Below are 14,205 nucleotides of genomic sequence, written 5' to 3'. Positions count from 1 at the left end.
CCCGATTAAAACCAGCAGGTGGCGGCAGAGGGCGACCGCGGGCCTCACCGCGCATGCGCGCCCCTCGGCCGCCTGCAGTACCCGACTAAAACCAGCAGGTGGCGGCAGAGGGCGCCCGCGGGCCTCACCGCGCATGCGCACCCCCCGGCCGCCTGCAGTACCCCTTTCCCGTCAGGAGGTGGCGGCAGAGGGCGCACGCGGGCCTCACCGCGCATGCGCGGCCCCCGGCCGCCTGCAGTACCCTTTTCCCACCAGCAGGTGGCGGCAGAGGGCGCCCGCCGGCGCCACCGCGCATGCGCGCCCCTCGGCCGCCTGCAGTACTCGTTCTCCACCAGCAGGTGGCGGCAGAGGGCGCCCGCCGGCGTCACTGCGCATGCGCGGCCCCCGGCCGCCTGCAGTACCCGATTAAAACCAGCAGGTGGCGGCAGAGGGCGCCACCGGACCCCACCGCGCATGCGCGCCCCCCGGCCGCCTGCAGTATTCGTTTTGCACCACCAGGTGGCGGCAGAGGGCGCCACCGGACCCCCACGGCGCATGCGCGTCACCCGGATGCCTGCAGTACCCCTTTACCACCAGCAGGTGGAGGCAGAGGGCGCCCGCGGGTGCCAACGCGCATGCGCGTCCCCCGGCCGCCTGCAGTACCCCTTTCCCACCAGCAGATGGCGGCAGAGGGCGCCCGCCGGCGCCACCGCGCATGCGCGCCCCTCGGCCGCCTGCAGTACCCTTTTCCCACCAGCAGGTGGCGGCAGAGGGCGCCCGCGGGCCTCACCGCGCATGCGCGGCCCCCGGCCGCCTGCAGTATTCGTTTTGCACCACCAGGTGGCGGCAGAGGGCGCACGCGGGCGTCACCGCGCATGCGCGGCCCGCGGCCGCCTGCAGTACCCGAATAACACCAGCAGGTGGCGGCAGAGGGCGCACGCGGGCGTCACTGCGCATGCGCGGCCCCCGGCCGCCTGCAGTACCCTTTTCCCACCAGCAGGTGGCGGCAGAGGGCGCCCGCGGGTGCCAACGCGCATGCGCGTCCCCCGGCCGCCTGCAGTACCCCTTTCCCACCAGCAGGTGGCGGCAGAGGGCGCCCGCGGGTGCCAACGCGCATGCGCGTCCCCCGGCCGCCTGCAGTATTCGTTTTGCACCAGCAGGTGGCGGCAGAGGGCGCCACCGGACCCCACGGCGCATGCGCGTCCCCCGGCCGCGTGTAGTACTTGCTTCCCACCAGCAGGTGGCGGCAGAGGGCGCCCGCGGGCGTCATGCGGCATTCGTGGCGCCCGGCAGCCTGCAGTACTCGCTTCCCACCAGCAGGTGGCGGCAGGGGGCGCAACCGGACCCCCACCGCGCATGCGCCCCCCCCGGACGCCTGCAGTACGCATTTTCCACTAGCAGGTGGCGGCAGAGGGCGCACGCGGGCGTCACCGCGCATGCGCGGCCCCCGGACGCCTGCAGTACCCGAATAACACCAGCAGGTGGCGGTAGAGGGCGCCCGCCGGCGCCACCGCGCATGCGCGCCCCTCGGCCGCCTGCAGTACCCTTTTCCCACCAGCAGGTGGCGGCAGAGGGCGCCCCCCGGGCCCCACCGCGCTATGCGCGCCCCTCGGCCGCCTGCAGTACCCGAATAACAGCAGCAGGTGGCGGCAGAGGGCGCCCGCCGGTGCCACCGCGCATGCGCGCCCCTCGGCCGCCTGCAGTACCCCTTTCCCACCAGCAGGTGGCGGCAGAGGGCGCCCGCGGGAGGCCTTGGCGGGCGGATCACAGCTCGCCTACTGTGCCATTCGGAGCTTGGGGCTGTCTTTTTTCCAACGTATTTGCTACCCACACCCCGCGGGGCAGCTTGTCTTACAAAGAAGTCTCTCTGTTAATATTCTCTTTAAGGCGGGCACGAAGCATCCACTGCTCTTCTAAGCAAGCAACCTTCCTTCTGTGCTCCCTTCGGGATGCAGGACTACGTGCACTCAGATTTATTCCACTCATTTTTCTTCCCCTTTTCATTGGCACAGTCTCCAAGGACGCCTGGCTTTCTTCTCACAGACTCGCGTCCGTTTCAGTGTAAGGCATCTTTTCCCTCCGCTGCTCTAATCCAAATTCAAATTATCCAGATAAAACAATAGCGAGGTAAGAGAGAACTGTCTGAGTTAAAGTCACCATCTTTCTGTAACTAATTTAGCAGACAGCTGTACCGCATCAGAGGAGGAGGTTTAGATGCTAACCAGGTCAGGCACATCACGGTCAAGTGAGCGCCCCCGGAATCACTAAAGAAACTTAAGGAAGAATCTACTAGAAGAAAGCTGTCTCCTCTTACCACCGCCTATTTAAAAGATAGTGTAGTACAGGCAGTTCTACGTGCATAAAACCACATACACACAGTATACCTGACCCAAGTAAATTCCCTCTTAGAAGTCCACCATTAAGCAAAAGAGGTGTACTGTGGTGACATACAGCTGCCGTGTAATGATCCTGAAGGGATGAACCGCCCTATGTATTCCAAGGTACTCCTGTGGTTTGTTTTTTTTTCAAGTACGTTCAACGGTACAGGTAAGTACGTTCCCGCTAAGAAAAGAGGTCAGAATTGTTTATAACGAGTTCGTTCCAAGTGTCACTTTCTCACTTAACGTAGTAATAAAGATACGCTGCTGCTTTTGGATTTTTATTTCCTTCTTGAATCTCACTGGTGTAATTCCAATGGTCAAACAACCTCTTCCAGAAAGACCAGCCCACTGCTTCACAGGAGAAGGAAAAGATGTCTCACACACGCTGGCTAGTACTAAAAAGAGTAATAGGAAGAGAAGTTCAGGCCATCAATATAAGTATGTTTCCCTGCCTCTTCTGCTGGCTGGTCAAGTGGAATCCTCAGGACAGCCCCAATACCTTGTGAAGAGCTTCTTAACGCCAGCACAACTTCAACCTGTCTTTTAAAAGAAAGCTGTTAAAGGAGCAGGAGGCTGTTTTTAAATGAGAACAACCGAAAATAAAATTATCTGAAGAGCCACTTACTACTGGCATATTACCGTTTAAAAGGAAAATATTAATTACGTGCAGGTGCTCCAGTCTTCGTTGCATTTTCTGTGATTCACAACATTACCTTTGAACAAAAGAGTAAGAGGAACGGAAGGGAGGATATTAACTCGGGTAACCAAGGATTTGGTAAGCTGGAACTTGGTGTCTTTAACACTTTAGCCTTGGAGCAAAAATGTACACCCTGTACAGGCTGAGCTGACTGATGAGGCAGGTGCTCCAGGGTACGTGCTACCGGGAGGTAAGTAACAAACACATTCCGCAGCTATTACCAGAAGTGGGGTTTCAGGATATGCAGACTGGTTTCACAAAAAATATTAGCGGTCTGTTGGTGACAGACAATTCGAGGAATTCAGCGCTGCCCATTACAGACTCCTCAGATCAGCACTTAACGAGAATTAATAAAAGGGTTTATTTTTTTATATATATATATATATATACATATATATATATATACATATACATATACACACACCCACACCCACCCACCTATGTTCAAAAAAATGTATACAGTTAAAATATCAAATTAGTGATCCGGTAACAACACTGTTCAAAACCAATCTCTTTTGTATGAACATTAAAATAAATGCACACTTTTAAAAGCATTTATTTTTAGTGCTTCCAAAGCACAGCGTGTGCCAAGGCAAGGCCACCTGAAGAATCTCCGTCCTCCTCACGGGATGAAAGAGAACTGAAGTCAGGGACCTGGGAAGCCTCAGGTGCGCTTTCATAATGTCTGCAGATAAAAACAGAAGAGAGTCTGAGGTAGATTGTTTAGTAACCACCAAGTGGTAACAGTCACAGGGCTGTCTTTAGCTTTCATTAACACAACAGCAGTTTCTTTACTCTCGATCTACGCTGAATCTCAAGTTTAAAGGCATGGCTAGCAGTTCTCGGGAACAAGGCCCTCGTCTCTGTGCTGGCAACATGCAATATTACCAGTGCAGGTGTTTCTGGGAGTTTTGTTTGTTTGTTTGTTTTTTTATTGGGACACACACACACACACACACACCAGATGGGATCTCTCCACAATGCAGACACTGTGTGCATTTGACAGTGCCCCATTTTAGTGCGATCCACTGCCTATTGCACGTAAAACGGCTAATGACAGTATTCAAGTGAGTAAATTCTCACCACCTGCAGGAGGGGCAGCAATGGTTATTTTTTTCAGCCTGTTGAGCAAAGAGCACCCTCCACAGGAAAAAAGCCACACCTTTCATAGCACGTCCTTAAGGTTACAGCCCAGCTTCTGCCGATAGAGGTTCGTAAAGTTAAAGCTCTGCTGCTTCTTCTCGGACTCTGACAGTAAGATCACTTGACCGCCAGGATGGCGAGGGCAACAGCTACGTCCTCTTCCACTCTTCTGCGGCACAGCAAACTCATTCCCGGTCCGTATTCCTCTGGCTGGTACACTATTATCTACCGTTCACCTGATTAACTCTGTTGGGTAGGCTGTTGAACTCTAGCTCCTCTAGCGTTCTCTCTAAGTGCTGTATTAAGACACGATTTTTAAACCTAGGGAAGTAATTTCATTTCTTCTTCCAAAAACAGCAGTTAAATAACTCAGTATTATTTGGCCACGACAAACAGTATTAGCAGAGGCTCTCTGTTTCCAGCATGGAAGAGCTTCCCTCATTTCTGACGCCAGAATGGCAAATTTAATTTGATACAGCCATCTTTCCCCAACCCACGCAAATTCTGGGTCTTTCTTCCATAACCACCCGTATCTTTCTATTTCACACTTCAGCTCTAGGTAACGACCATTTACTTCAGAAAATACAACGGCAGTTTGACCGCTGAAACTGTAATAATTTAAGTATGTCAAAACAAAACACTTGTTTTGGAAAAGACTGAGATTTGCTATCATGAACAACGTTAGCGTTTAACTCCGAATCATTCGTATCTATACAAACCTTGCTCCTTCCCTTATAGCAAATTCAATGAAATACTTCTGAGTTTCCATCGGTCCTTGTACGTACCTCCTCAAGAAGAGAGAAGATTTTTTTCACGATCTTAAAGAAGAGATCCAAACGGATATTAGAAACAGATCTTGTAAATGCATTTTCAGTAAATCTCAACAGCCAAAGGAAAAACAACAAAGCCTAGAGTTTCCCATTTCTGCATACAGTAATGCACGTAAGAAAAAAAAGCCAGCATACCAATAATTTGAAGTGATATCGATTAGCTGATATTCAAATGTAACGCTGAATTTTGTTCTCTTAAAAGAGCAGTATCTAGAAACACCTGCCCTTGGAAAATGCAGACTAGGTTTAATCAGCAGAGAAGCCTTGCATCTCCACGAACACGCTGCCATGATCAGCAGTTAATAGAAACAAAGGGATACCAAGCCACGTTTCAACCTAGAGCTGTCATTTTTGAAAGCAGAGGTTTAAGATAACTACTCTTTACAAGATGACCGATCTATGTGGAGCATGAGCACGATTGTCTCGTATAAAGTTTAACAAAAAAAAAAAAAAAAAAAAAGTAGCGCCAAAGAATGAACCGGACACCTTAGATGTGAAACAACAGTATTTTTTCATTGGTTTCTGTGTTTTCTTCTCTGAACCAACTATGAAAACACGAATGGCGCTGTGACTAAGCCTGCTTAAGAGTGCTGCAGTAAGGACAGTGAGGATATAAAGTTGGACTGTGAATACATGTACTTACTTTCTTGTTCTTCCACTACTTGTACACGACTAATCAAAAATCATTCCAAATCTGAGGTTTTATTTTCAAAATAGATCCTCATTTCAAGAAAAAGTCTTCTGTACCCCTAGCCTATTTTTAATACACTAATAAAGAACTTACTTCTTCCACGTTTGCGAACCTCTTTCACCACTCTGATTTTAATGCCAGCATCGCTTCCCTCCAACATTGTAGGTGTTATTTTAAATCAATTTGGCACAGATTCAGAAGTAGACTCCATCACTCGTTTTTGGTCATCTCCAGCCACGCTGTAATTTAGAGGCCCTCGAACAAGTGCATTGGTACCAGGTTTACGATCCAAGCCGTCTTTGCATCATTTAAGCAATTGAACTCATCATGTAGAGAGTCTAAGTCACCAGGTGACATTTCATCCTCTCCCTTAACAGCTGGAACCGAAGAAGCCATTTGCACAGACAAGCCATCAATTTGCTTTTCCAGCAACTGACAGTTTTCTGCTTTCTTCTCTCCATTACCATCTTGGACAGTACTGATACCAGTGTCTGAAAATTAAGAAGGAGCTTAGTAGTGCATATAACTGCAGGATCAAAAAACACAGAAGGACGTTATTCTGCATCCCTTCTTGTTGAAAGTACTGTGGAGAGAGTTACTCAGCACTGTCAGATCACTTCAGTAGTTTTATTCACCCTTTGACGCAACCACAGGAATACCTCCTTTTGGGCTGCTACCGTCTCATATGACTGTCGTGAAGTTATTTGCTGTATTCCCATTTCAGTGACTAAAGTAAACTAAAGTTTCCCCTCCTTCCCCGAGTTCCAGCAAATTTTTCTTTCGACTCTGCTGCAACAGGTGGGTAAATTACTATTTGTGAGAAATTTAAAAATTTTTTTTTTTTTTTTTTTTACACACTTTCCTTCCCCACTTCTCCCTTCCCCACTATAGAATACACAAATGAGAATTAAAAGCTGAAATGAAATCCTTGCTACCGCCAAACCATCGTGGTGAAAGGTTTCAGCACTTTTTAGAAACAGTTCCAAATTATTGCTCATTCAGGACTTCGTTACCTATAGCAACAGCCTGTTTGTCTAAGCCGACCAAAGAAATTCAGTCCCAATTAACTCTAAAACTTACGTGTCCTTTTGAATTAACACAGAAAGCACGGAGACCTTTTTTTTTTTTCCTGCACATTATGTCCATTTATGACCACACAAGTTCCTGTACTACAACAACTCCAACATACTTTTATTTGTTGGCATGCCTTTGAGGTTCAGATATGGTGACGGAGATCCAGCAGCACAGGGTGGCCCTTTCCCACCAACATGGTTTGTCACAACAGTGACTGTGGCCGTCGCAATAGCGGCGACGTGCTACGCCTTCTCTCTTTAGTGATGCTGGAGTATTGGGCTCTCCAGGACGCTTGATCTTATTCTGAGGCCCAGCAACAAATTTATCTGCTTCATCTATCATCGTACCCTGAAAAGACTTTTTTTTTTTTTTTTAAATATAAGTAAAAAACAATTGCTTCGTCAATTCACTACCAGAGTATTTGCCTCCGTGTTACAATTCAGTTACTTTTCAAATAATGATACAGCAGATAGCAAGACTTCTCCTACCTTCTCATCCTGTTTGAACAGACTGCCAAGTGTATGAAGAAGCCTTTTTGGTTGATCTGGATCGATCTCCCGAAGGGGTGAAGGCATCATTTTCAACTACTCCTGATGATTTCCCCTTTGAGCAACAGGAACGCCGTGAAGGCAGTCTGCAGCAGAACAAGGTATCTAAATTTAGTCTACCTTAAGACTAAGGAAATACAAGCCTCGCATGCTTCCATTTCCAGTGTTAGCATTTAAGATCTAGAAATCACTATTTCCTCCCTCTACAAAACAAAGGAAAAGCAAAAGGCAAATAAAGCCCCTCTTTCCTTTCACCGTCACTATAAGAACATCTACTGCATCCTGTTGCACAGGAAAGCTCACCCATGAAACTTAATTTTCAAATTCCAAGCACGCACAACATGTTTTGTGACAGAAGGCAGAAATTTCATTCTTTTCCTTCGGAATCTAGGGAAGGACGACTGACCCAAGAAACGATGCAAAGTCTACTTCCTCTCCCACACCGAGGACAGAAACACTACTTAGGTGAATTAAATAGCTGTACCAGAATATTAATAAATAATTGTGTCCATTTACCTTCATCCTGCCCCACGATATCCCTGCGTGTTTTCAGAAGATTGGTTCTCATTCCGGTTAGCTGATCTAGAAGACTGTGACAAGACATATCATATGCATTTCTGAATGCCCGTGGCTTCAAATCCTAGTTTTATAATAAAACAAGTAACTTTCAGTTAACCCGCGAGTTCTCACGCACAAAGAAATTGCTCTGTGGGCTGTACTACCGTTAACTACTAAAAAAACAAAACAAAACAAAAAAAAATTCCAAAACAACTTCAGACATTCTGAACGTATTCTGAAACAACTTTCTTTCCATCTCTCCGGAAAGAGCTTTCCTCCTATCTGTGACAAAGGAAAAAAAAAAAAAAAAAAAGTTGTGATCGCGGGAGTCGTTACACAAAGCCACACTCTGTGAATTCACTACTACAGTTAAGATCATTTTTAGTCAAAAATACCTCGGCAGCAATGCTATCACTGCAAACATAGCGTTGCCAAAAAAAAAAAAAAAAAAAAAAAAGAAATTCAACTCAAGATATAGGAGAGGGCGAGCTAAAAGCACAAATAACATGACCGATGGAGGCTGCAACAACCACCTGGTAGATGGTTGTCCACAGCCCTCGGATTGCATGGTCGTCTTTCCTGACAAACGAATACTGGAAGAACAGAAAAGATACACCGTGTGTCCGCAAAAGCCTTCGGGGAGACTACTGAAAGGAAAACCAAACCAAAAAACTAGGAACAGCAAGTGGCGTATACGTCAGTTTTGTTAACAGAGCACCACTAATGTACCAGGAATTTCCACATTCTTCGCCCCTCCTCTACCTTGAAAATGTCACCCAATTCTGTCAGTGTCTTCACCATCAGCATTTATTTATTTATTTCGTTTTTCACGTGGACATGCGAGGAAAACATTTCGAGTACCCTGTCATCGAGGAAGAAGAGGAGAGGGGGGAAAAAAAAAAAAAAAAAGAGAGATGAGGGGGGAAGAAGCACTGCCATTCCTTTCCTCGGTAACGCGAGCAAAAAGCTCAGGCGCTCAGCAACAACGTGCTTTGAAAGATAAAACACAGAAGAAACTGCACGTTATTTAGTCTCAGCTACAGAGTCACGTGTATTTGTACCTGCTCATTTATTCATCTGCCAGTGTATTTTAGTACAAACGCTACAGAACATAGAAACCGCAAGGTTACTACTACCTTTTGTGACCGACGCGATCTTTGGCAGGAACAGCTATCGAAAAAGAACCAACAAAATCCCCTTCGTCGACAGCCATCCGAACCTTTATCGTCTAACAGCAGTCCTACAAACATCCCCTGGGATGCTCAACTCCTGAAACTTTCTGTTCAACTTGAGGCAGAACAAGCCCTTACCCTGGGCACCTTCACCCAGCTCTCCACTGCTAGCAGAGTAGCACCCTGATACTGTCCAGGACGCGCTGCAGCAGCCTACTCGCTTACGCGTATTTACTGCAGCCTGGTTCGAGACGCGCACAGAGGGACCCACGAAAAATCCACCCTTTCCTTCAGAGAAGTAAATACATACATACATACGGACGACACGGTAAGGAAGAAAAGCTGAACACACAGCATGCGGTCCTTTACCGTGGGGCAGATCCAGCATCAGCACAAGGAGCACGTGAGCGATCATCTACACCGGCCATCGCGACAAGCCAAACTCACGCACACAAGCCTCGACCTGAAAACACAGAACACATTAAGTTCCTTTATAGCTTATGGAAGTAACAACCAGCATCTCAGATGCAGTTGGATAGTTGGATTGCATCAGCTTAGGGACTGCCTCCTTCAAAACGCACAGGGGGGTGGGGAAACCAGTCTTGGAAACCTGTTGCCTAACAGGAAGGAGACTGTTGTCTTCTCCTCCATAGGTGACGTTCTTCCAAGCATCGTCCTGCTCCTGGATTTTACCAGCCGCGACGGGATGGTCCTACCGGCGTGAGTCGGGAACGCTTCCCACGGGGTTTCTGTGACACTGAAGTAAGTTTTCTGCAGGTACAAGTAACGCAGCACGAGACGGCAAGGAAGCTAAGGCACCGTCTGCAGCACAGCACGTGTGCGATATTGGGCCTGAGGGGACCAGTCAAAGCCTGCAGTAATCGCTGAACAGGTGGGCAAGCAGGGAGCCCTACGGGAAACAAAGCTCACGTTCTGCAAAGCTCTTTTCCCGTCAAGAAGACGGCCTTTTCTATTCAGCGCATTTACTGAACTTTAGGCTACTTCCCATTCGCTTTGGCAAGTTAGCCTTTGCGTAAGCCAAGAGGTTTTAAACTGCCAAGCACCACTGATGGTTCTTGTTCTCCAACAACAGGGAATTTCAATCAGGGCACTCGTTAACAGGAAAGCCTGGCTCTGTTTCACACAAATCACGTACCTAAACCACGGAGACAGGAGTCTGCAGGAAGAACTCTTTAAAAGGTGAACTTAAAGAGAAGGATACTACTCATTTTTCCAGAACTTCTGCAAGGACTGCGGCAAAAAAAGGCTGAACCAGGGACGTCTCTATCATCATCCCCTCTAGAATTCAGCAACTCCATACAGTTATGGGGCAAATACCACAGCTGCAGCGCAAGACAAACAAAGACCTCGAAGGTCACGTTTCTGCCTGCGTACCGAGTTCCGCTGGGAAGACCCCCCACCTCTGGAAAGACCCCCAGCCGCTCAACTCCCAAGCAACGTTGCCACGGCCAGTGCTTACGCAGAGTTTTGCTCTCTCTCGCTGCTCAGTACAGGCCCAAGGCCTCCTTTATTGCACACAGTTCAAGCAAAACTCTTGGGACATAACCAAGAGACAGGCAGACAGACAGACAGAAATTGCCTCTCACGTCTGTCCTCACTGACCGCAACCAGCGTCCTGGAAAGCCCCGCAAGCACCGGTCTATTCCTAGGACAACTCCGAAAGCTGAGGCGGGACAAAGTTTAGCCTCTCGTACCAAAGACTGAGCAACAGACAGAGCCTGACAGGCCAGTTCATTCTAGGTCTAAGAGGCTACTACGACTCGGCAGGCACTACGTGCCTTCCTTCCCTTTGCGCTTCCCAGCGCCGAGCAGCTCGCGCTTCCGCAAATTCAATGAAGCCTTGGAGCCGGGGCTGCAGGAAGCTTACGAGCACGCCTCGATTCCACCCCGAGGTCGCTGCGACTTACCTGGGCAGTCGGGACGGACGGGCTGCTCTCTCTCCTGAGAACCCTGCGACCGCAGCACGCCAGCTGCGGCTTTCCTCGCTTTACCCGGTGCGCCACCTTCGCTCGGCAACAAACCCCGCAGGGGTCCTAGCGGCGGGGAGCTGCTTCTGCCCCGGTGAACCGCAGCACAAGGAGAGAGCCGGCTGTCAGGACGCAGGGAGAGGAAAGCCTCCGAGGCGCGGCGCGGCGCAGCCCAACGATCAAGCGCAGCGAGGACCCGCGCCCGGCCTCAACACCCCCCGCCCCTCCCGGCCCGACGCTCCGAGGAGGCACCCCCGGAGGCTCTCGCTCGCCTCACCGCCGGCAACCGCGCTCGCCGCCAGCGGCAACCTGCGCCTCCCGGCGCGCACGGCCCGGCCCCGGCCCGGCCCCGGCCCGGCCGCGCAGCCCGGAGCCCACGTGGCCGCCCGGCAGCGCAGAACTACAGCTCCCAGCATGCCTCGGGACGGAGCACTCCAGCCAATCCAGAGGGGCGTCGGCCACGCGCACGCAACGGCACCTCCTCCTGCTGCCCTCTCTGCCCCCCCCGCCGCCGCAGCCGCCCCCATCTCCCCTGTCCCCTCTCCCCCAGCCCCTCTCGTGCTCCGAGCATCTCCAGCATTTCAGGAACTGGAACCCTGGAACCGCTGACGTCTGGCACGTGTCAGAAACGTGGCAGGAGACGTACTCTGCTGTCGCAAGGCACTTGCAAAGCCGGCCCGACAGCTGAAGCAGACTCACACAGTCCACCGAGCAACTCGGGGCCCCCACTGCTGTCCACTCACCCTCATGCTTCGTTCAAGCTTCCGTGCCTACGCCCTGAGCTACAAGAAACAAAGAGAGAAGGTCACATCCACAATGGATACGCAAACAGCGCGGCACATGCAGAGGACTCAAACACAGAGACCAGAGTCAGACAAATAAAAAACAAACAAACAAACAAACTGAAGTCCACAAATGCCACAAGGCCATGAATGCATAGCAGCCCCGGCAGGGGTAATGACAGACATACCCTTTGCAGATGAAAAAGGTGACCCTGCTCAGACTCTTGGTAATACTGCACCAACGCGGTCAAGCCTCTTGTAGCATGTCATCAAGCTGGTTTTAGTCCTCTGGAGAGTTACACGAGTGGGTTGATTCATCTAGAGATTAAAATACAGATCAAACACAGGAGCGTATCATCCCACCATCCCAAAAAAAAAGTGAGCCAGCAACCTCTGCTAAATATCCCTCTATGAAGTGAATTCCAAGCCCTTAGAATTCCAGAAATCCATAGACTCCAGCCCGCCTAGAGAACCCGGCAACTGACTGAAGGAAAAACAAAGCACTTACCCCCAAAGAGCAGCCCAGGCAGAAGGAGCTCTCTGACGGCATACTTGGGGCTCATATACCTTTTGGTCCCACCCAGCACCCAAACCCAATCACCTGGGAAAGGGGAGGGGCAAAGCACATGAAAGTAGAAAGAGGAGGAGCGGCAGCTGTGGTTTATTTACTTATTTATAAGGCTTAGCTCAACAGCATGCAGAGGGCAGACAGGAGAACTGGGGAGTTTCTAGAAGCAACAATCCCCATGCTTTCACTGCAGCTTTGAATGTTAGAAGGACATTACCACCAAGCAAGTAACTGAAGCTTTTTCAGCTCGAATTAGCTCAAACTTTTATTTACGCAGAAAGAAAAATCTAGGAGCAGAACAGATTATACGCCAACAAAATCAATTCCGTTCCACTCGCAGCAAAAATCACTTACTTCAGCAGGCTATCTGAGAACCAAAAGGCTATGCTGATGGGTCAAAACACACTACAGGACACTGGGGCCGGGCCCTCCGCTGCACCCACTTAAAACCCATCCCTACACTCACCAAGGTGCAACCCCAACCCGAACACAGACGCAGCATTTCAGCCTCAACACAGTTTCCAGAACTGCTGGAAAGCAAGCTTCATCCTCAGCGAGGCGTGCTCAGGCTGCACAGGAGGGGGCTTCGGGCACCTCTTTGCCTACCGAAGGAGACCGCCATCAGCACCTGCTTTGTTCCGATCCTAAAGGCTAACATCACAGCCCACGTCGCCTGGGACACCTGATAAACAGAAGAGAAAGCAGCCATACCGTTTTCAAGCCGTCCCTGCACGTGTCGCTCCTCGATGATCTGCAACCTCTTCTCAAATCCTCAACCGCTTCTGTGGAGAGCCTGCCATGGCACCTGCAAAGCAAGACCCTTCGCAGTCACCTCGTGCTACTTGGCAGTTCTGCTCCAATCCAGCTCACAAACAGCCCGCCCTTCCCGTGCTGCTCTTCAGAGTGCAGCTTGGCCCCTCTGAGCCTGTGCGACACACCTGTGAAACAAAAAGAAAAGCATAGGCTGAAGCAGCATCCAAAGCCACAGCACAGCTGGGACAGTTACTCTCATCTGCTCCCTAACCTCTGCTCCCTCACCTGCCCTCGAGGCAGATGCTTCCATCTGCTCTCTTAGGCCAGCTACAACACCCCTGAAATATAAACAGGATTTTTACTGTACTTTGTGCAGTTAAGTAACTGCAGTGACAACTGCACCCCTAAAGTACCTGCTACATCTGTTCATCGCTCACCTTGCCAAAAGCAGCTCCGGTCAAGTCCCGCGTTGTACACTGTGTTTCAGCTTTAACAAATGAAAACGGTCACAAGATAATCATTCAGCTGCCAGCATTAGCACCCATCCCTCAACAACACAAAGGGACCCCGTTTACAATATTATCATTTCAAAACAGCAGCCCCCATACCTCAGCACACCTCGGAAGTAGACCAAGCCAGTCACCGAGCTGCCTACGGAGCGCTGAACAGTTCCGGAAGGAGCTCTTTCCTGTGACAGGTTCCTCCAAAGGTTTACACTCTACTGGGGACAGGAGAGAAATAAAAATAAAAGTTTCAAGAACCCCTTATCTGTAAGCTTTCAAGATTCCACAGACCTCCTCCTCAAGCACACCGTTCAAGCACTATGCGAGCAGCTGCTCACAAGCAGCTCAACTCTTCCCCCCCACACACACATCTGACAAACACCACAGAGATGACTGTGCCTGCTGCCCTTCAGTACGTGCGCAGAGGCAGACCAGATGTCTTCGCCAACACAGTCCGGACAATGTATTAGCACACCCATGCACTGCCACGTTAGCTGTCATCACTAACTGCCAGGCAGGACAGCTCCAGACCAAACAC

The 14,205-nt window shown here is 50.1% G+C and overlaps 1 long non-coding RNA gene across 16 annotated transcripts; it reads right to left on the bottom strand.

The window, feature by feature from the left end:
• Nucleotides 1–2,509: 2,509 nt before the first annotated feature.
• Nucleotides 2,510–13,879, bottom strand: LOC311429190. 16 transcript variants are annotated; one of them, XR_014688148.1, is made up of 16 exons: nt 13,773–13,879; nt 13,602–13,651; nt 13,123–13,216; nt 12,878–13,013; nt 12,032–12,161; nt 11,761–11,843; nt 11,002–11,147; nt 9,655–9,844; nt 9,443–9,536; nt 8,664–8,763; nt 7,860–7,933; nt 7,284–7,429; nt 5,815–6,212; nt 4,986–5,018; nt 4,220–4,496; nt 2,510–3,742 (listed from the first exon to the last, which is right to left on the bottom strand). It is a non-coding gene; the product is annotated as an uncharacterized lncRNA (long non-coding RNA). The 16 variants fall into 16 exon arrangements; XR_014688149.1 differs by lacking the exon at nt 9,655–9,844 and having other exon boundaries at nt 2,512–3,742; XR_014688150.1 differs by lacking the exon at nt 9,655–9,844 and having other exon boundaries at nt 2,513–3,742; nt 11,805–11,843.
• Between the last annotated feature and the right edge of the window lie 326 nt (nt 13,880–14,205).

Source organism: Aythya ferina (genome assembly GCF_964211825.1).
Source record: "Aythya ferina genome assembly, contig: HAP1_SCAFFOLD_423, whole genome shotgun sequence".
NCBI classification, from domain to species: domain Eukaryota; kingdom Metazoa; phylum Chordata; class Aves; order Anseriformes; family Anatidae; genus Aythya; species Aythya ferina.
The sequence above is the reverse complement of the archived record's forward strand: the minus strand, read 5'-3'. Positions and strand labels throughout refer to the sequence as shown.